Raw genomic sequence first — 22,982 nt, 5'->3', positions numbered from 1 at the left:
CTCTCTCGCCTCCGTCCTCTCTCCCCGGCGGTGCGCGCGCACGGGTTGCACGGTGGGCTTTGGCAGGAGCCCTCTCGGGTGTGCGCGCGTGTGAGTGTGCGTGTCTGGAGAGCGCCAGAGCCTTGCTCGTGCTCCCGGAGTCGAAGAAGAGAAAGAAGCGAAGAGGCGGCGGCGGCGGCGGCGGCGCGGAGCACGGGACCGCGCAATGAAGCGCCCACATGCCCACAGCTGTCCGGCCCGCCCGGCCAGCTAATCAGCCAACCCCCCCGGGCTCGGGGCTCCGCGGCCCCCGGGACGCAGCCCTCGGAGGCCGGGCGCCCGCTCCGCCCGCGCGCCCCCGCGGTGCACCCGGGAGAAGGAGTTTGCGTGGCCCTCGCTCCGGCTCCTGACGCAGGTTGCGGGAGCGAAAGGAGACCCTCGGCGCGGAGAGACCCTCGAGCCGCGGAGGAGGAGGAGGAGGAGGAGGAGGAGGAGGGTTAGGCGCAGGAGCCACCCTTGGCCCTCTCGGCTCCCACTGCCTACTCCATCGCTCCCGCTCCCAGACCGGAGGGGGGAGGACGAGGAAGAAGAAGAAAAAGAAAGAGAAGGGGGTGGGGTGTGGGAGAACTGGATGTAAAGATCGGCTGCGGGGGGGGATGGTGGGAGATTTTTGGTCTCTTCGGCAGCGTCTTTTCCGAAGCGGCGGCGGCGGCGGCGGCGGCGGGAGGAGAGGCAGCCCCAGCTATGACTGCCGCATGTTAATCGCTGCCGCTCGGGTCCCTCGGCTGCTGCGGGAGACGGAGCCCGACTCCGAAGTTGTGCAACTGTGGACTGCGAGGGGCATCTGAACCCCCCTCTCTCCGGACTCGGCGTCCGAGCGCCTGGGTGCGTGCGAAGCCGGGACGCGTCAAGGAAGACAAGCGTTTGGTTCTTCCTCTCCCCTCACCCTCCACCCCCTCTCCGTTTTCCATGGCTGTGTAGCAGAAGAAAGGGGTAAGGAGAGACTTTTTTTTTTTTTTTTTTTGCTGTTTCCTTGACTGGGGTTTCCACCCTCCTGCTGCCTTCTCTGCGCTTGGGTTATCCTCCTTTGCCGAGTGCGGTGGGGGCGTCCTCGCCGGGGCCGGGCGGGCTTGCGCCCCGGGCTCCATGGCTGGATTGTGGACCCGGCACCCAGCTGCAGGTTGTTGAGCCGCTGATGGGACGATCGCGGGGACCTGCGGTTCCGGAAGGTAATTTATTCTTCTTACTTCCTAATAGCGGTGACCGGACCGGCGTCCGCGGGGCGGGCTACCTGGGTGGGTGTCGGGGGGGGGGTCGTGGGGGATTCACGCACCCTCATCCTCCCACTCACACACTTGCACACACACACACACACTTGCACACACACACACACACACACACACACACTCATCCGATTGTGATGCGGGGCGGGAAGGGAGTCTCTGGGCTGGTGGGCGCTGGGGTTTGGCACCGCTTTGAGGCTTTTCCAGCTCTTGGGAGATTTGGCGGCCAAGCGGGATGAAGGGGAGAGCAGACCCGGCGCCTTCGCCGTCCCAAACGCGGGGGAATAGGAACGGTTTCCACCCCGGGGATTTTCCCCTCCTCTCTCACCCCAGTGTCATCCTCTGGAGGGGGGGCTGAAAGCTGACCAGGGGGCGCCTTCTCTCCGCCTGCCCGGAGCGGGTGCCGCTGGAGGCGGGAGCGAGGCTAGAGGAGCGACAGACACCCGGTGAGGAGCTGGGCTCTGGGGTTGTGGGGACCGCGGGGTGGCCAGCCTGCCGCGATCCCGCCTAGGCACCTGCCTCGGAGCATCCCTGGCTGGGCGGCATGTGCCCAGGTCGCGCCCCTGAGTCGTGGGAGCCGGGCTGTCTCCCCGCACCCCGCCCCTTGTGTCCCCTTCACGGCAGTTGGGTTTAGACGTGCTTGTCCAGGCTTTGTTAGGCGGTTTGGTTGGAGGAAGGTGCCACTTTCTTGGGTGGCCCGCGGCGGCGCGGTGTTGGGAGTGGGCACGGGTTGCGGGGGGTGGGGGGGGGGGGGGCTGTTGAAGGAATCCGGGTGGCGGGGGCACCGGGGCGGGATGGGGAGAGTATTGGTGGCCGCGGTCGGCTGGGTTACAGGTAGGACGGTAGGCGCCACGGAGGAGAAGGGGAGGCTCCAGCCTGCCTCGAAGCGAGGGTGCCACTGCGCCCCCGCCGCTGGAGTCTGGAGCTAAGCGTGCCAGCCCCCCCTTCCCCCCGCCCCCCTAGCAGTATAGGTGGGTGGGCGTGTATGTGTGTTTCTGGGGGCGACCTCCCTGCAAGGGTTAGTTGGCGGCGGTGTGCGGCGTGTGTGCGTGCGTTTCCGTGCGCTCAGGGGAGGGCCCGGGAGGTTTCTGCGGGGATGGCAGAGCTTGATGCTCCTTGAGCGGAGCTTGCTTATCAGAATCTCCCGGGATCCGCTTAACTGGAAAATCTGGTTTGAGGAGGCCGCGGGGGCCCGTGGGTGTCTGCGGGGACGCCTCTCGGTGTCCCCCTGTCCCCTTTCCGCCAGCGAGGAGCCCCTCCGCGGGATGCGTGCGGCGCGGGAGAGTCTCTGGTGCAGCGCGCAGCGCACCCCAGACTGGCCCCGCTGAGCACCAGGGGTTAGTGTGGCCGTCTCTCTGGCAGACTCGAGTAACCGAGCGAAGCCGGCACAACCCCCGGCCCCTGGAATTCTCTGGCCACTTTCCTCGCTCCGATGGAAACATGTGCTGCTTTATTTATGGCCAGAGATAGCCTAGCAATTGGGCGAACTCCAGCGGGTGAGCCACCCCTGGGTGTCTCCTCCCTGTGCCTTGCCTGTGCTCCTGCCTGCAGTCCTTAGAGCACATTGTAAACAAGGGTGTCAGCGGCCCTGCCACAGTCTCCTTTCCAGCGAACCTAGTGGTGTGAGTTGTGTTTACTTTCCTGGGTGGATGACTCATTAGGAAGTATAAGTCTTCTTGCACCTCTGATTTTACATCCTTCCAGCCGGCTGCTGGGGAAATGAGGAGACGCATAGACTCGGGCAGGAAGAAAAAAAAACTGCCTTCTGTGTGTCGCTGTGAAGTAACTAGGCGGTCTGCTAATGTAGTGTCATAGTGGGCTAGCAAAACTAGTTAAAGAATGCCATTTTAGAATCTACAAAGACACGCTTCTTTAGTGATTGTTCACTTGGAGAATGTCCTTTATTTCCCTGTGAGATTAAACAGAATTTAGCCAGTTTCCCCTGGTACATTTTTCAATCTGTCACGATACTAAATGACCTGGAGTTCCTAGCACCCAGTTTGTACGTGGGTTACAGATAGACTTGCCAGTTCTTTTATAGTATAGCCCAAAGAGGTTTTCAGATAATTTCTGTGGAAGTTAAAAGGATAATTTCATGGAAATATCTCTCAGCTTTGTTTCACACTATCTTTTTTTTTTTGGTAACCAAAGCAAGGGTTAACAATATGCAAAGATAATCAGTTTTTTAAAACTTGAAACTGCTTTTTAGTTTCAATAATTAAAAGATTAAATGCCTTAGTTGTAGATTAGCTCTGGCTGCTTGGGTGTTTGTTGCAAATGGCTATGCTCTATTTTGTTCTAAAAAAATGTAGCACTGCAAACCTAAAAGGGTACTTTGTTTCTAGGTACTATAATGTCTACACATTTCTTTCTCCTTAAGATCTTGACTTCTTGAAAAGCTTAGGTTGCAAAAAATAAAACATAAACAAAAAGGAATACAGAATCCCTGATCCCTGATTTTGATTGTTATATTCTTATGAGTTATTGTTAGTGGTGGTCACCTTAAAAGAAAACTTAGAGAATTGTGATTCAATTCATGAGAATCCAGCGTCCTATATTTGCTTCATTTCTGGAGGGTAGGTGTTAAAATTCTTTACACTTGCAAACATTTCTGAAGATGAAGGGATACTTGTCCTCTCATTTTAGAAGATCTAATTGCCGTGATTCCGAGTCCATACATTGGAAGATTTGGTCAGGTCTGTTCTTTGTTTCCTAGCAGCATGTTTCCTAGCAGTCCTACATTCCACAGGTCCTGATGTCATGAGGACTGTGTTTGTCCGTGTATTGTGCTGTCTTTAGCTGAAGGTGAACATGTCAGAGTGCTGGGTTGCCATTCCACAGCACTTCTTGATCACTAAATGTCCAATAGCCTGCTCTATTGGTGTACATGGGTAACTGGACTATTTCTATGAACTCGGGGTACAAGGAATGATTTGTGTAAAGGTTTACGTGAACTCTTTAAATCTTTCCGATAGACATGTTAGGTTGCATCGGGCATCCCTGGCCTGAAGAGCGATAAGCCAACATGGGATTTGTATGATGGGTAAATGCTTTTTGATGTCTCATTTTAAGTTGCTTGATCTGATTATCCTTCAGGTTGAGAGCTCTCCTCACAATATGAATGGAGGATGTTTTAGAAATGGTTGTCTTTATAATGATCTTCTTACATTTTGGAGATTTAAATACTCCTTTTCACTGGGAATAACAGTATGAGATTTACTGGCTCCAGCTACTGTGCCTGGCATTGTTTCTGGTAATTAGGCAACATTTGGATGAATTTGATTCATCTTTGATTCCTTGGTTAACTATAGCAAAGGAAATCCTAACTAGAAAATAAAAAGCTTATAAGGTCAAAAGGATTGAAGTTAGTCAAATAATATACACAATGCTAAACTGAATTGGTTTTCTGGTCTCATTTGGACCACTTTAACCACTTTTTAAAACTGTTTTTGAAAAGGACTGCCAAGTAGGAGTGACAGTTACTATTAGAAGTGGGTCATTTTTGCCTAGAATTCAGGAAAACTGGTTGTGATTTTTGTATTTAAGAACAAAGAGTGATTTTGAGAAATGCTATGCAGCCTTAATTTAGCATGGCATGAATGGCTAGAGCAGTTGGACTTAAAGGAAGATGCTCTTTCCTCCAATTTTGCAAATGGCTATTTTCCCTTTGATTTCTTAGATTTGCATTACATTCAAAATATGAATTTGCTCACATTGACAGAAGCTGTATTGTAATTTAGCATTTGTTTGCCTTCAAGGACATATTTATGCTTAGATTACTATTGCATCTTTGTCTTTTTCTTTTATGCAAATGCATTTCTTTATAGAATATCCAATTTTATAATAAAATGTAAAACATTCAAATTTGAGTAAGGTCCTTCTGACATTTATTTCCCCTTTGTTATCTCTGTGTGTGTGTGTGTGTGTGTGTGTGTGTGTGTATGTGTGTGTGTGTGTTGTTAGGGTGTTGTTCATCAGTGGGGAGAAAAATCTAGATTTTTCCCTCATTGTGATTTTGATATTGTTGTTTATTCATCAGTTTGAGAAAATAGGTAAGTATGTCTCTTGATATCAATTATAAGTTCTAGGATGTGTATATTTCTCCCAACCATTTAGTGATACAGTATTACCCTGGTCTGAGTGTCCATGTGGATTAAATGAACTCTACTACTGCAATGGTAGCAGGTGTACTTTTTTTTTCTCTCAGAATTGTGAAGTGTGTTGATGTATTCACGAGTACAAAATATATTTAAAAACTGGCTGTCCTACTCTGAATTAATGAACTTCTCCACTGTTTTAGGGAGTGGGTGAAAGGAGAGAGTTATTCCTATATTTGATCATGACAGATTCTATAGATCTTAATAACTTACGTCTTGTTCATGTCTTGTTGACACTGAAAATAAGAATTTAATGTTAAATGTCTTAATAAGAATGACTACATATATTAGAGGAAGTTAATATTTGGTCCATATTATTCAAGAATTTAAATAGAATGTTGTTGATGGTAATCTTATTTATTATGAAAATTATCTCTGGGATGGAAAAATAAGTCACCGAACTGAATATTTCTGGTAAACTTTTATGGCAGTTATTTTGTAGAGCAGACTACTCCTCTTCTCAATTTGTGTTCTGGGGAAACCTGTGGGTCCCTCTAAGACGCTTTCAGGCCTGTCAGGAGAAAACATTGTCATAATAACGCTAAGATGTGATTGGCCTTTCACTTGAACAAGTGTGTGTGTGTGTGTGTGTGGGGGGGGGGGGGCGGCGGGAGGGGGCAGTTTCCAGAAGGTACATGATATGTGATTACATCATTGCTCTGATGGCATATGCCATGTATTTAAAAGTTTCCCCAGTTTAACTATGAATGCATAAGTATTGATAGTTAAAACCAACATAACCCAAAGTTGTTTTAGATCATTAATTTTTAAGCATGTAATAGGGTCTTGGGACCAGGGAGTCTGAGAAGCGTTCCAAGATCTGCCTCCTTGTACTCACAAGTCTCACCCCATGTAACCATATAAGAAGCCATCTGGAATGAGAAAACAAGTGGATGGTTCAGTTTTAAAAAGACACAAATAGGTTGGAGGTTTTATTATTTGTCTGACATTTTCATTATTTTCTTCCCATCGTAGAAAGCTTGTCTTGAACTGTTTTGATCCCCAGTTGGTGAAACTGAAGCTTTAAAGCTGCCACATCTCCAGCCTGATGTCCTGACAGTAGCAAAGGAGGTACTGGGAAAATTTAAAATCTAGGCCCCAGGTCTTGAAATCCTGATATCTGGAGAGGCAGAATGGTGTGGTGGTGAAGAGAAGGGTCTCTGGGGCATGTTTGCTTAGGTTTGATAAGTTATTTGACTTTGGGCAAGATACCCAATCTCTCTATGCCTCAATTTCCTGATAATGCTTTCATGGGTATAACAGTTGTGCCTAATTCATAGGTTGTTGTGAAGATTTAATGAGAAGATATATACAAAGTGTCCCTCATGGTTCTGGGCACATAATACATAGGCCCCTATTTGCTGCTGTCATTAGTTTTATTATTATCATTATTATTTACTAGGTCTCATGAGGGCTCCAAGAAACATTAATCAACTCCTCATGGGATTCAGATACAAGGTTATGTTTCGCCTCATTGCTTTGGAGCATCATTTAAAACATTATTAAATTTGAAAATAAAAGATAATCTTGGCTTTATTTTTACCTTCCCACTTTAAAAATAATGAGGAGTTGGTGGGATTTAAAAAAAATATTATGAATTAATAAAATACCTTTCATAACTTGGGCTAAGTTTGCAGTTGGGTAGAGTAGGAATGCCCAATTAAAACTAGATTTCAAAGACCCTAATTGAATATTTATGTATCATGGGAATTATTAGGGAGGAAATCACTTTTCTAAAGTGATATCAAGACAACCCACTACACTCTTAGTCTGTTAATCACTATCGATGCATCACAACAGGCCATTTTCAGGGAGAAGGACCCATGGGGTAATTATATACTGTGGCTCCGTTTATTTGTGAGGGGTAATAAGCCTAATGAACAACAGAAGCTCCACACAGAGATTAGTTTTACTAGAATCTTAATTTAAAAGTGAACTGTAATACTTCTGAATGGGACTTTGACATCTATTTGAAAATTTCTATATATATTTATAAATTATATATTTGAGTATATTCACGACAATATATTTCCCTTATCCCTGCCACAGTAAGTACCATAGCACTTGTCTTTTTCAACTCTTTGGTTAATCTTGATTTACAGTTGTGAAAACAAAATGATATTCTTCAGATGGGCATAGCTGGGTGTTGTGCCTAGTTATGAACTTTTCAGAAATGGCCTTTGGAATGAGAAACAACCCATAACTCTCTAACTCTGTTGTTTTTTGTCTATAAATAAAGATAATGGGCCGAAACCGGTTTGGCTCAGTGGATAGAGTGTCGGCCTACGGACTCAAGGGTCCCAGGTTCCATTCCGGTCAAGGGCACGTACCTTGGTTGCGGGCACATCCCCAGTAGGGGGTGTGCAGGAGGCAGCTGGTCGATGTTTCTCTCTCATCGATGTTTCTAACTCTCTATCCCTCTCTCTTCCTCTCTGTAAAAAATCAATAAAATATATTAAAAAAAAAAGATAATGGCATCTTCTTTGCTGGTTTGGGGTGAGGAATAGGAAGTAAATAGAAATGTACCTGATAGATTGAGCATTTAATGAATGGAACCTGTTATTAATAGTCATAGTATTATTAGAAATGTCCTTAACTACCATTATTAAAAAATAGCTAAGTCAAATATTATTTTCTTAATTGAAGAGTTCTTGATGAGCCAAGAAAATTAATAGCATTTTCTTAAAAAGCTGAGAAAGATTTTATGTCTTTTTGTCTTTTCCAATTTCCTTTTTTTAACCTTTTCTTAAGTACCTATTTCTGAGCTATTAATCTTAAAAAGTTATGCTCTGCTACTAATTCCCCACCAAAAATCATAATCCTGACAGAAAAAATATTTTTGACAGCCACCAAGTATCGTGTCTGAAGATTGACTTAAATCACATGTAAAATGAAAGTAGCAATTTAACTTAAGACATTTTAAATTAAACTCCTGATCATCTTTTCTCATGGCATCAGTAGCTCTTTAAGTTTGAACTGCATCAGAATTTTACACAATATTGTCACCAAATCAAGTCATCATAAACTTTTACGACTTAGGGATTCCAATACTTAAAAAAATTATAATTCCAAAATTCATGTCTTCATCAGAGTGTTATAAATGCAGATGAAGCCTTAAAATTCAGACCCCAAAGTTGCTTTAAAATAGTACAAGTAGGGACATGGTGATAAATACGTCTGAATTTTAGAATTAACATCTGTATTTCAGTGACAATTGCCAATCGAGACGTTCCTGAAATGTGTGACTTTTACCTATTATTACCCAGCATTTCTGTTAAAATGGAAAGTGTACAACATGGTAGGTGGTAAAAATGAATGAAAACATAAGCTGCACATTGGACAGCTGACTTGCTAAGTTGTACCAGACTTAAGTGTTTTAAAGTATAATTCAAGAAAATGAAAGTCAAGTAGAAAGGATACCCCCTTCTGTTTGATCAGTTTGTGTTGGTGTTTATACGTCCCACAGAGGCAGAGTGTGTTACTATTCAATACAGCCCCAGCAACTCCACAGTAGCCTGAGCCTGTGAGAATAGGGGAGAGACTCAAGCCCAGTTTTTGATGTTCTGCATGGGTGGGTAACCTGAATACTAAAATGCATTCCATTGACAGCTGACCCTGGAAGAGGTTTTTCAACAGTCTCCAGTTTTGTTTTGGTTTGGTTTCTTTCCTCTTTTCCTTTCCTCAAAACTCTTCCAAATTCTGTTGGGTAAGAGGAATTGGTCCTGATGGGCGTCTTTTGTATGAGGTTTTATGTCCGGCATGAATGGAAGGGCTCAACTGGTTTACATTGATATCTTTTTGTTTTTTCAAATTTTTAGTGTTTTTGATTTGTCAATGGCTGATGGTGGTTGTCTGAATCTTGACTCAGAATACTGATCATGACTTCAGGAAGCGGACAAAGAGTCCATTGAGAAATAGTTTTGTGTTAACATGAGGCATGTGTATATCTAGACTTTCTTTTTTATATTGACTTTTAACTGTTGAATCTGTCAAGTTTTAATCGTATTATTAACTGAAGTTGACTTTGGAAGAAGGCCTTAGGCAACTGTTTTCTTTTAAAATAACACACTCATTTTTAAAAATTTTAGGCACTTTCAATAGTTAAATTTTACTTCAATTTTTAATATTTTTTATGCACAACAGTTAAATATTATTTTACTGTCACTCCAAAATGCTGCAACATCTTAGTTGTTGTATGGACTTCAATTTATAAGATTTGGTAGACTGGGGTAATTCATTGTTCTTCTTTTACTTGCAAAGACAATTACAACTATCTTTAGGCCAAATGATCAATTTATTGGGAGGTTATTATTTTTCTCACCTACAGAACCTTGGTGAATGATGGAGGTTTCTCTAGGCATCAAAAATAAAAATAGCATCTTGACTACCACTAGGATGCTGCTCCAGTTGCATGTTCCGACCCACTTTTCCTTTCCTCTGCCTACTAGATTCTTTCCCTTTCACCACCGTCTGAATTAGGTACCCAGTTTTAGATCCATCTATTATCACCAGCTTAGTGGGGTGGGTAAAGATATTGCAATTCCTCTGTGCATGGACAAATAGCTTGAAGAAGGAAAGGCTCCATTAATAGAGGGATCTTGTACACAGCAAAAAGGCGGAGGGGCTGATAAAACCTCAATGTCCTCTACAATAATCCTTTGTTAACCGAGACAGGTCAGGTGTTGGAGAATTGGTTAGGAAAATCATTACAAATGGGTTTACTCTTCCTGTAAGCAGCCAGTGTGATCTTGGAAAATGTTTTCTTACTCAGTTGACCCAGAAAATCCAACAAAAACATGCAAATCAAGGGATTCAAATCTTCAGGTTCAGAAGCACCTAAGGAACTGCCTAAGTTATCAAGGAGGCTGTGCATATCTGAAAAGCCACGAAATATCTGCAAGATGTCATTATATAACAACATATACCACTCCATCACATGATGATGGTGGAGTTGCCATTGTATCAGTGCCACATGGGCACTGGGCACAGGGTTGGTGGTGCACAGAGTGCTGCATTTATGCTACTCATGCCAAGAAAGGCAGAGAGTAATGCTGGTCTGACAGGTTTAAATGTGGATTATTTAGGCATTGAGTACCTCCAGGTGAATAAAGCCCCTGAGATATGCCATTGGCTGTAGAGCTCATGTTTTAATTAAATCATGTGTGAGTTCCACCAGCCAATTTATGATGACACTTGATGGAAAGGAGCAACCAGAAGTGGAGGTTGCACAGAAGAAAAAGTTATCCCAGATGAAACTAAAGAAACAGAAACCTATTGAATAAGAATAAATGCAGCCCTCGCTGGTTTGGATCAGTGGATAGAGCATCGGCCTGCGAACTGAAAGGTCCCAGGTTCGATTCTGGTCAAGGGCACATGCCTGGGTTGTGGGCTCGATCCCCAGTGGGGGACTTGCAGGAGGCAGCCGATCCATGATTCTCATCATAGATGTTTCTATCTCTCTCTCCCTCTTCCTTCCTCTCTGAAATCAATAAAAATATATTAAAAAAGAATAAATGCAGCATAAAATAAATGCGGATAGAAGTAAAAGAAAAAATGGATTTGTAGGTATGAATCTTATCTATCTGAGATATCTATTTTACTCCGGCTAGTGTACTTGTTATGTCATGCTACTGATGGGCATATGTATTTGTTCAAGTTAATCTATGTTTAGAGACAGAATATTCAAAAGTACATCAAGTAGGATATTTTAAATAATTGAGTTTGGATAACTTTATTAGTTATCTAAAGAATCCAATTAAAACATACTCCAATCTATCTAGTAATAATGTTATTCAAATGGCAGACCTCTAATATGGATCCATTATTACAAAATCTAGCAGTCTGGGTAGTGTTTTATGCTGACACCTGACTAGTTGAAGTGAAATGGTGTTTTAGAGATGTTATTTGTATAAGTTGGGAAACCTTTATTTATTTTTTATTACTCACAAAATTGTGTTGACTTTTTGTTTTTATTTGTAAGTGCCAACCCAATATAAAAAGTAACACATAATATAATTTGGTGAATTTTCAAAGGTTAGTAGAACTCCCACGTATCTCTCTTGCAAATCCTTGAAAAAGAAGGAGCACTAAAAATTAGAAGGCTGTCAACATTGTACTTTCATGATTTGGCATTATTAAGCAAACTTTGCGAGTATTTCTTTTTTTAGGTGCATTTGATTAAATGTGTGATCTTATCTTGGTGAAATAGCCTGCTGGGCTGCCGACAGTAGTGTTCAGAAATGAAATTTGCTGAGAGCCTCTGAGCAGACATTTATTCAAGGAGACCTTTCTTGAATAATGGATGATAGTGAGATTGCAGTGCTATGTGTGTGTGTTTTATTCCTTGAATATAGGGGTGTTGAGATAGAGCAACAACAACAAAAAAGTAATGGGATATGAAAGAAAACATTAGGTTCATAAATGAGAACTTAACCTACTTTATTACAAATGAATGTTCCATCTGTATGAGGGACTCATAGTATCAATGTCAGAGGATGGTATGCTAGTCCATCTGTTTTGTGTTAGTAATCTTTCTGTGTTATTTCCTGTCCCGCTACTCTCCCTTAGCTTGGTAGATATTACTCTGGAGTTCTTGCTGCTATCCCAGTGTATATCATTTATGCAGCTCTTTTGATTCCACTTGGGTACTACTAATAGTTTAGATTCCCATTCATTCTTCTCCTTGCAGCTTATTCTAGTTGAATGATCATGATTTAGTATCTTTTATTTCTGATTGTAGTAGTGCTCATCCTACCTGATAAAATGGTAATATGTAAATTACCATCACTCCACTACGCCCAGGATTGGGCCAGAGGGAGGTGCAGGGGGCGGGACTCGGGGTGGCTGGGGTAGCCGATTAGGCCGGCGGGATGCTGAGCTCGAGTCGCCAGCGGCTGCGTGAGCTCAGCGTCTGCACCATGGCTGTGCTGCGGAACAGAAGGGGCCTCTGGGGCAGCGAGCTCATGTCCCACCACGGACCATCAGTGCCTGTCTGCTCTGAAAGGCCTGGTGCACCAGCAGACAGGCACCCAGCTCCAATGCGATCGAAAGCGAAAGCATGTAGGGGACCCTACACGTGCATGATTCAATCATGCACTGGGCCTCTAGTGTTCAATAATTGTGAAATATAGAGATACTCAAGAAAAACAGAAATCATCCAATCTATATATATAAAAGCCTAAGCGACTGAACGACCGGTCAACTGGTCGCTATGATGTTCACTGACCACCCAGGGGGCAGGTGCTCAATGCAGGAGCTGCCCCCTGGTGGTCAGTGTGCTCCCACAGTGGGAGTGCTGCTCAGGTGAGTGAAGGGCGCCAGAGGCAGTGCTCATGGCTGGTGAGCACCCGCTGCGGTGGCATGATCCTCTCCAGATCAGAAATGACTAGGCGCAAGCCCTTGGCAGGCCCAGTGGGGCCTGGATGAGTGGGAGCAGCAGGCTAGAGCGGCAGGTGGCGATGGACTGCACGTTTTGGCCCTATCCCCACAGGCCATGCCCATGGACCCCATTGGTGCACGAATCTGTGCACCGGGCCTCTAGTATATTATAATACAGTGGTACCTTGCATTGTTCACAGAGATTATTTCACACATATTTTTAACTTGATTATCCATGTATTTTATTCATGAAATATCTGTATTTTATGTGTGTTTGTTTTAGTGGAATTAAAGTTAAATTAGATATATACCCAGTTCTTATAATTCTCTCCTATTTCCCTCTGCCCTTATTTTTGAAAGCATCCTTTTTAATATTGTAAAATATTTCATCATGTGGATATACTGTGATTTATTTAAGCTTTCTTTATTCCTGTGAATTGTTGTATTTTGCAAGGATAAGCTTGGCCTATTCTCTGGTGATTTCTGTAGCACAGATTCCTTGAAGTACAATTACTGGGACAGAGAGTAAATAATTAGTTTGACTTTAACTACTTGGGTACAGTGATTCCCATGCATCATTGTCCTCTGTGTATATCTGGTCCTCCTAACTTTTTGGAAATTTTAAAGAATGCTAACTCTCAGTTATGTATAGGTAGAAAAGATTAGTAACTTAAATGGTGTGGCAGTTCTGAAGAATTACTAACTCATATATATCAATATATAAAAGCTGAGATCAGTAAAATAGTAGTAAAAATGAAATTTGCTAGCTGTTAACATTTTAAAATAGGATGGAGCCTAATGTCTTTGAATTTAATGTAATATTAAAACAAAACTATATAATGAAACTGATTTATGAAGAATTAAGAAATCCACCATCCACTTTATGTCCCCATAAACTTTCACAGTTAAGTCCTCTGCTCTGAATGGACGTCTTATCTCTTAAGTTCATCTAAAACATGAACTTAAAGTTCTTAACCAAAGCGCTTATGGAACAAGGAAATTGGTGGGCTTTGTTTGGGCAGTTCTAAAATTTAAGTACAAAAAGTAGGAGTACATTGTCAGTAAACACATAATAATTGAAGGTTGTCTATAGAATGAGAGGTCATAAAGAAAATGAAACAGAACATTATGGCTTATAATTAGTAAATATGACTCAACTTTTGCTAAGTGTAAGTTTAGTTAGAGATCTACCCATAGGAATAAGAGTGAAGTACAAAATATGAGGTGTTTAGTAACTCATAAGTCAAATGGGAAAGAAAAATAGCAGGTGTATAATGTGACTTTTTATCATTTATACAATAATTAAGTACCTACTGTATTTGATTTCATTAGTTCATTCTTTGCCCAAAGAGACTAACAGTTATATTTTAAACAGAATCTTTGTGACTTCTGCTTTCAATTATAAAGACATGTATTTAAGGTATGTTTCCAGCATTCAGATTGGAAGTCTATTCTTCTCTTTCTATATTTTCTTTAAATCTGCATCAGAACATATTTATAGGACAGTTTAATGCTTGATTAAGAAATGAGTGTATAACTGGATGGATGTACTTCATGGACCTAGAAGAAACAACTGAATGTGAAAGCAGTTTTTGAAGTTACTATTGCAAGATAAATTCAAGTGCCATTGAAAATTGCTCTGTATCTGCTTGTGAAATAATGAAGGCATGGAAGGCATCTTAAGAGGCACATACTTGCACACTCATTTCTTAAACACTTTAAAAAATATTTTTTAAAATTTAAAAATGTCCCCATTTGCTAATCAAGAGAAATAAAATTTCATTTATGCAAGATGAGTAATTTCTAGAAATCTGCTGTATAATTCTGTTGCTGTAGTTAACAGTATTGCATTATATACTCATAAATTTGTTAAGAGGGTAGATCTCATGTTAAATGTTCTTACCACAATAAAAGTTAAATTAATGTTTCAAGAACTGTGGTAACTTGCCCAAAAGGACATGGTTGGTTTATAGCTTCTGCTTTCAAGGAATTTCTGTCTTGCCCTTGAGGATTCCCATTTCTGATTTCAGGTATGGCATTGTCACTAAGTAGCTACATTGATCATATAACTTCTTCAGTTTCTTTTGTAACTAGGGGATAGGCCCTGGGGTTCTTTCTCTCTAAAACAGCCATAAGATAAAATCCCATATAATAAAAGGGTAATATTCAAATAGACCGAACAGTGGAACTTTGGGTCACTATGATGCACACTGACCACCAGGGGCAGACGCTCAAAGCAGGAGCTGCCCCCTGGTGGTCAGTGTGCTCCCACAGGGGGAGCTGAGCTCAAGGCTGGGAGCGGGCCTAAGCACATCCCCCGAGGGCTCCCAGACTGTGAGAGGGCACAGGCCTGGATGAAGGACCCCCCCACCTCACCCAAGTGCAAGAATTTTGTTCACCAGGCCTCTAGTAAAATAATAAAGCTCATTATAGTAGAATACCTCTGCTTGAAAGTTTACTTTATCAAAAATCTTAATGGGCAGTTGATTTTATAAAAAAATTCATATTACATCCTTGTTAAAGAGCTAACACACAGTACTGCCTGCGGTAATAGCATATTTTAACAAGATAAAATAGGTTAGACATTTCTTTTGGTGGAAGTTTAAAAATAAATTGACACTAAATTATTTTACATTCTTTTAAAAAACATTAATATTCTAGCCCGGCCGGCATGGCTCAGTGGTTGAGCATTGACCTATGAACCAGGAGGTCATGGTTCCATTCCTGGTCAGGGCATATGCCTGGGTTGCGGGCTTGATCCCCAGTGGGGAGCATGTAGGAGGCAGCCGATCAATGATTCTCCCTCATCATTGATGTTTCTGTCTCTCCCTCTCCCTTCCTCTCTGAAATCAATAAAAATACATTAAAAAACATTAATATTCTAATAAAGTTTTCTCACATTCCTCTACATTATAGTTCTCTACTATTACACTTTTAAAAAATCCTCACCTGAGGATATGTTTTTATTGTTGAGAGAGAGAGAGAAAGAGAGAGAGAGAGAGAGAGAGAGAGAGAGAGAGAGAGAGAGAGAGAGAGACATTGATGTGAGATAGGAACATCTATTGGTTTCCTCCTTCACTCATCCTGAACAAGGATCTTACCCAGGTATAGTGCCCTGACCAGGAATTGAGCCCGCAAACTTTGGTGATGCTCCAATTAACTGAGCCACCCGACCAGGTTTTGTTTTCTTCCTTCCCTCCCTCCCTCCCTCCCTCCCTCCCTCCCTCCCTCCCTCCCTCCCTCCCTCCCTCCCTCCCTCTTCCTTCCTTCCTTCCTTCCTTCCTTCCTTCCTTCCTTCCTTCCTTCCTCTTTCTTTCACAGTAAATGATTATATGATTTTATATATTTTCTTATAACATCTTTCTTTTCTTTATGTTTACAGATAAAGTAATTCTGTGCCCTGAGTTTTGGGTCGAGGGTACTGTTATCTTAGAATAAGACAATTACAATGTCTCTTCATTTATAAAACAGAAGTGTATACATTGAGTATTGAATACTCACTGTTTTCTTTTTTTTCCCCCCACGATTGAATTTACTTATATAAAATTATTACATATTATTTTAAGGTTTAAGGACTAACTTGCATTTACCTAGTAGTTCTCCATTAGATGATTTTTACTGAAAGTAATAAGAACAATGTAGAGAAATATAACATATAAAATAAAATGTATATTATTGAGAAGCAAAGAGTAAAGAAGAAGGGAGCCTAAGCTCCCTCTCTGTATGACCCTGGAAAAGTGACTTGGCCTCTGCATGCCTCAGTTTCCTCACGTGTAAACTGGGAATACAAATAACACTTGCCTTTCAGGGTTATGGTGAGGATGATCTGAGATAATGTTCATAAATCATATAGCACACTGGTAGCTTTTATTGTTTGTGTTAATTTTTTTATCTGTTGTTGAAACAGATATCTTCTCCCAAATGGGCCTCTAATTGTTCTGCTTTTTTTCCTGCAGTTCTCTAAAGATCAGCTTCATGTAATCATTGTGTATTTTATTTTTATTTTTCATTCACTGTGTACTTGTTAGCATCAAATGCCTGCAGGATGCTGGGGATATGGAACATAGCATGGCAGAAAGAGCCTCTGATTTTATAGGAATTGCAAAATCATGGAGATAAAGAGATATCAAGCAGTGTATCTATCATTAATTATTTAGTTAAAATTGTGGCAAGTGCTACAAAGGTCAAATCCAGGATGCTATGAGAGTTATAGCAGCAGGATCAGACCTTGTCTGAGCTGGGGGGTGAGAGGGATATGGAAATACATCCCAGATCAAATAACATTTGAACTGAGATGAGAAGGTTGAGTAGGCAGCCCTCGAGAATGTGCTGGGTCACTGCTCCCTTCAAATTCTGTCATTGGAAGAGCTGATCCCAGTTCCAAGCCCGTTCTAGTCAAGGAGGTTAACAGAGCTGAGTAAAGGGAAGAAACTTGAGCATAGTTGCCTTGATTTGTCAATCAAGGCAACACACCTTCAGTTGTCATTTTACAGAGAGAGTGAATCAACAGAGTATGTTTTAATATCAGTTTCCTGCCTGCAATATTAAATTTCAGAATTATCACCAAACTAGTGACCCAGTGCACTAAATTCGTGCACATTAAAAGGGAATCAATTAGAGGAAATATTTTAATATTGCTATTTGCCCTTTCTCTATAATAGAAGTGTCAGAGATGAAAGAAAATTAGTAAAATGTATATGAAAATCTTCCTCCTGTCAGAGTCTGGGGTGCACTGCAGGACCAAGAGTCAAGTCCCTGCCCACACTTCAAAAACACAGGAGACCCAGACCCGGCCGGCCCCACCCCTGTCAAGCCCCTCTGGGCAGGGGGCGCAGACTTAGGTCTTCCAGTCTGGCGCCTGGTGGGGGTATGCAGCCTCAGATTCCCCGGCCCGGCACTGGGGTGGGGGTGTGTGGCCTGAAGTCCCCTGGCCCGGCGCTGGGGTGGGGGGCGCGGCCTGAGGTCTCCCGGCCTGGCGCTGGGGTGGGGGGCACAGCCTGAGGTCTCCTGTCAAGCCCCGAGGGGCAGGTGTCACAGACTGAGGTCCCTTGCCCTGGCCAGGTGCCATGCAGCCTCAGGTCCCTGCTGTTTGGTCATGACATTATGGCGTCCCAGGTAATTTGCATATTCCTCTATTATGTAGATAGATAAACTATTAGCTGACCATAAAGAATGATCAGACACTGTACATCTGAGATGAGAAAAATTCTTAATATCTATAGAATGCTCCCTCAAAATGTATATGCACTTTGAATGATTATAAAGTCAATGTTTATTAACATACAGTTCATTTTCAAAATGTAAAAGAATCTACAGAAATGAATTTTTTTTTTCAATGCCTGTTTTCAAACTGATGGCTGTTCTGATCCAGGCACTGCTGATTATAACTGGAAGCAATGGAATCGAAAACATCAGGAATCATTTCACTCAGTATTTGTGTGCCTTCAATTCATCTACTGTTGCTGATTTTGTACCATAAACTTTATCTTTTATGTAACACCATAAAAAGAAGTTTAGTGGCACTTTAGGATAAATTTTCTTTGTTCAAAGCTTCACCTGTTATTTCAAATCAGTTAAACCTGAAAAGGAATGAAAATTAAGTGAGTTATCAGCAGTTAAAGTGTGTATACATTTTTGCGGGACACTCTATCGATAAAGAAACCAAGATTTAGTCTTGGAGATATGTATCTGTGTGTTTGTGAATGGGAGGGAGTTTTACTCTAGATTAGTAGATTGGTTTCTACTCATTCTTATTCTGACTTCTCCCCATCCCCGTTAACTTATTATGCGCCTGGGGTCTTCAGTCCTGAGGAACTCTGTAGAAATGGAGGAACTCTTTAGGAATACCGTTTCTAAAGTTTGGCAGTGTTATCGTTGTGACTTTCTACTTGTCAAACGACAGTAGTAAAGTATCAATCTGGGCCCTGGCCTGGTCGCTCATTCGGTTAGAGCGTCGTCCTGATATGCCAAGCTTGCAGGTTTGATCTCAGATCAGGGCATATACAAGAATTAACCAATGAATGCATTAACAAGTGGAACAACAAATCGGTGTTTTTCTCTCTTTCTTTTGTTAAGATAAATGTGGTATTTCCACCTAGTAGAGATAGTAGACTTTGTCATCTCTCCACTGCTAGTATTGAGCTTATTATCTAAAATTTTAGGAGGCTTTCCACAGCATGTCATAAACAGCTGATTCCATTATTATGTAGAATAAATCATTTAATATTAATAAAATAATGGTAAATTATGGTCTAGAAAAGGGATGATATTAGTGTAAGAGTTTGAGGAAAATGATGAATAAGTGTGGTTTAAGAACATTGTCTTACTGGAATAACATTTTTACTAGTAATGTAGGAAAAATACTATAGTGAGAAGATAGTACATTTGGAATCCATCTTTTTCATCCATTTATCAACAAATATTCTTGCATGCTTCCTATGCTAAAAATACTAAGACAAGTGTGATAGATATTAGAAAAGGGAAATACTGAATTTTATGAGAACATTTGACTCAGAGATCTCAGACCTTCCAGATGAGAGGTTTTCTCATCCTGCTAAGCCCCAGAGGATATGCAGGAATTAGCCAAGGCCTCGAGTAAGAACGAGCTTAGCTCATGTGAGAAACTCAGAGAAGGTCCTCGTAGTTAGAATGGAAAGATTGAAGGAGGCAGTGACATGAAATTTGACGGGGAAAGTCAATGGGAGTCCAGGATTCGTAGTGCTCTTCTTAAGGTAAATTATTTTGGACTTTATCTTAGGAGCAATGGGAAGTCATTAGAGGTTTTAAGCAGGGCAATAATAAGATCAGATTTTCATTTTACAAAGATCATGTTAGCTGTTCTGTGTAGATGTAATTGGAGGAGGCATCGATTGGGGATGAGGAGAGACCAGTTAGATGAGTGCCCAAGATCCTGCCATGCCCCTTCTCAGCTGCAAAGTGTAGGATAGAGCCTGCCTCTTTCTGGCCTTGGTGGATTCATGTATTAAGAGGTTTGTATTCAATAATATCCTTTTCGACTCTGATATACTGCACCCTAATTTCATTAGAAAGACATGGAGGAGCTAAGTGATAGTGATCATTGTTCAAATGACCTTATCTGAACTTGTTGTTTTTACTGATCTTCCTATTGATATACAGTTTTAATGCTATATCCAATTGTTTAATGAGGTTTATTTTTTATCTGAAAGTTAAAGTTCATTCTTTGGAGACCTATAATATATGTACCTAGAGTTGATATGTAACGTTTGTATTTTACTTTATTTTTTTATTTTTGTAAGCCTCATCTAAGGATATGTTTTTATTGATTTTAGAGAGAAAGAAAGGGAGAGGGAGAGAGAAGGAGAAACATTAATGTGAGAGAGAAACATTGATCGATAGCGTATATTTGTATTTTAAATGCTGCATACAAATCCAACAGTCAGATGTTGGAACTACAGTTAATTTGGTTAAGAGAGTTCAAACTACAGTTCTTTCCTTTTGGCCAAAGTGACTTACTTATAAATCCTCATTATTGAAGTCATTTAAAGCCATTTCTATTTTCACAATATCTGAAAAGAGAATAACACACATTTTAAAACACTACAGTGGTCTTATAGTCTGAGTGACAGATGCAAAAACGTTGATTATATATTATTTAAGGAATTCTAAGACATTTTACTCTTATATCTTTCATTAATAATTTAAATATTTTATCTTCCCCTTGTGTTCTGTCCTCTAATTCCTCGTAGCCCTTTGTTACCGTATATGTCTTTTATGGAATTACTAGTAGCCCATTTGCAGAAAGAATCCTGCAAGCGGCCGTTGCGGCCTTGTGCGCTGCCGCTGCCTTTGCGGCCGCTGCACCTGCACCCGCTCGCCACTGCTGCCCGCCCCACTCCACCCTGTTCCGCTCCGCCCCGTTCCGCCCCGCTCTGCCCCGACTGGGCTTTCCCTCTGGCAGCCACCTTGCTTTCTGCTTTTCCTCCCTCTTCCTTCTAAGTTGTCTTCAGTCTTCACTCCTCCCTCCCTCAGTGTATGCAAATTAACCGCCATCTTTGTTGGGTAATTTGCATACTCGCCCTGATTGGCTGGTGGGCGTGGCTTTGGCTGGTGGGTGTGGCTTGGGCGTAGCAAAGGTGTGGTCAATTTGCATATTACTATTTTATTAGGTAGGATGACAGCCTACCATGGCTCTTGATTATTTCTCTTGCTTTATACCTCTATGGAAATGTAAATTCATTGAAGGCTGATGCTGCTTTTACTCTTCTCATAACCTGGAGTCCCAGGTTATGTAAATGTGGGTGGTGTTTTATGTTGATAGGTTGTTTCTTTTTAAGATGGGGTGTATAATGTGTTAGATAAAGCATTGTACATGAAATGCATCTTGTACCATTTATTTATTTATTTAATATATTTCTTTATTGATTTAATAGAGGAAGGGGGGAGAGAGAGAGAGAGAGAGAGAGAGAGAGAGGAGAACATCAATGATGCGAGAGAATCACTGATTGGCTGCCTCCGGCATGGCCCCTACTGAGGATTGAGCCCACAACCCAGCCATGTGCCCTTGGCCAGAATCGAACCTGGGACCCTTCAGTCTGCTGGCTGACTATCTGTTGAGCCAAACCGGCTGGGGCACATCTTGTATGATTTAAAAAATTAATAACACAGACACTATTAACTTGGCTGTGTTCATGAGACAGTAATTTAGGACATGAGCGTTAGGGTCAAATGAACTGGAGCCTAAATCTTGGAATTATTATGTAACACAAGTGTGACTTTTGGTAATTTTCAGAGTCTCAGTTTATTCTCTGTATCTTTGGGCTAATGATACCTATTACATAGTGGGGTTGTGAGAATTAAATTAGTTCCTGTAATATAATGCACTGCCATAGTGTTGGTTATTATTTATGAAAATCAGATGAGAAAAACTAGGAGCGGAAAACAGTGACTCAAGACATTTCCTTTTTTCCTTTGCTCCCCAACTTTTTGTGAGATTGACACCACATTTTATATCTGTTGCCTTCAATCTTCATGGTCTTCCATTTGGAATCATTTTGTCATGTTACTTCATGTAATCCACGCTATCTTTTCTACCTCTGACATATTCTGAAAGGAATGATTATCTAGCAATTTATGAGATACAAAACAGGCACTGTCAAATAAGGATGCAGAAATGCCTTTATTACTTACTAGAAACCTGGTGCACGAATTTGTGCACAGAAGGGGTCTGGCTGGCCAGCACCGATGGGTGCCCATCGGGCCGGGCTGGTGGGGGGGAAGGGTGCCCCATCACACTGCTGCTGCTGCCACTGCCAGCAGCACAAGCCTCAACCAGCCCTGGTTACCTGAGCCTAAGGCCGGGCCTGGGCGGCTGGGAAGCCACCATCGGATGCTTGCCTGCACCTCGGGCAGGCCCTGAGTGGCTGGGGGCTGAGGGGACTAGGGGACTCCAGAGGCAGGCACACGGCTGATGGGACTGAGTGCCGCCATCTTGTGGCTGTGGGCGCCGCCATCTTTGAGGGCAGTGCACTCAATTAGCATATTCCCTCCTTATTGGCTGTGGGCGCTGCCATCTTTGCGACGGCGTGAGGATAATTAGCATATTCCCTCTTTATTAGATAGGATAATAAAGTATAATTTGTATACTTAGTATTTCAGGTCAGACATAAGTCTTCCCTTTACCCCAATGTGCATTACCCCTTAATCAACTATATTTAGGATTTGAAGAAAATTGCTTATTTGAAAAAAGGCAGTTTAAGAAAAACACTATTACCATCACCAAAAGTATGTTACAGAGGATAGAGTATGAGCTCAGAGTCCTTTATCTTGAATAAGTTTCTCTCATGTTGAATGGAGTTCAGTTTTACAAACATATATGACACAAGGAGGAATACTAATTAAGTAATATTAAGCATATTTATTGGCAATTTTAGAAAAAAATATATCATTTACATGCATGATAAAAATGGTATAGTTTTACAAACGATTTGGAAGCCAGGTGTTCTGAAAGCAATTTCAGATGTGTGTGAACTAGGACTTGGTGCCCTTTGTACTTGGCCTGTGCAAACTTGCTCTTCATATGTACAGATATACTCTTGTAATATGATGTCAATATTTGTGTCCTCTTGAAGAACTGCTACTTCAGTATAAGATATTCTCTGTTCTCTAATTATAGTATGTAGAAGAGATACATTTTTAAACCTCTCTT

The 22,982-nt window shown here is 41.9% G+C and overlaps 1 long non-coding RNA gene across 2 annotated transcripts in view; it reads left to right on the top strand.

Annotated features, from left to right (window-relative positions):
- The first annotated feature begins 651 nt into the window (after positions 1–651).
- Positions 652–22,982, top strand: part of LOC129152001 (uncharacterized) — a 213,399-nt gene continuing 191,068 nt past the window's right edge. The window contains exon 1 of one of the 2 annotated variants that reach the window (XR_008558712.1): positions 652–972. This is a non-coding gene — a long non-coding RNA (uncharacterized LOC129152001). Of the gene's footprint in view, positions 973–1,002; positions 1,209–22,982 lie in introns of those variants that run through there. The other variant, XR_008558714.1, reaches the window with a different exon arrangement.

The sequence above is a fragment of the Eptesicus fuscus genome, chromosome 2 (assembly GCF_027574615.1).
Source record: "Eptesicus fuscus isolate TK198812 chromosome 2, DD_ASM_mEF_20220401, whole genome shotgun sequence".
In the NCBI taxonomy this organism is placed as follows: domain Eukaryota; kingdom Metazoa; phylum Chordata; class Mammalia; order Chiroptera; family Vespertilionidae; genus Eptesicus; species Eptesicus fuscus.
This window is presented reverse-complemented; position numbering and strand designations above follow the sequence as displayed.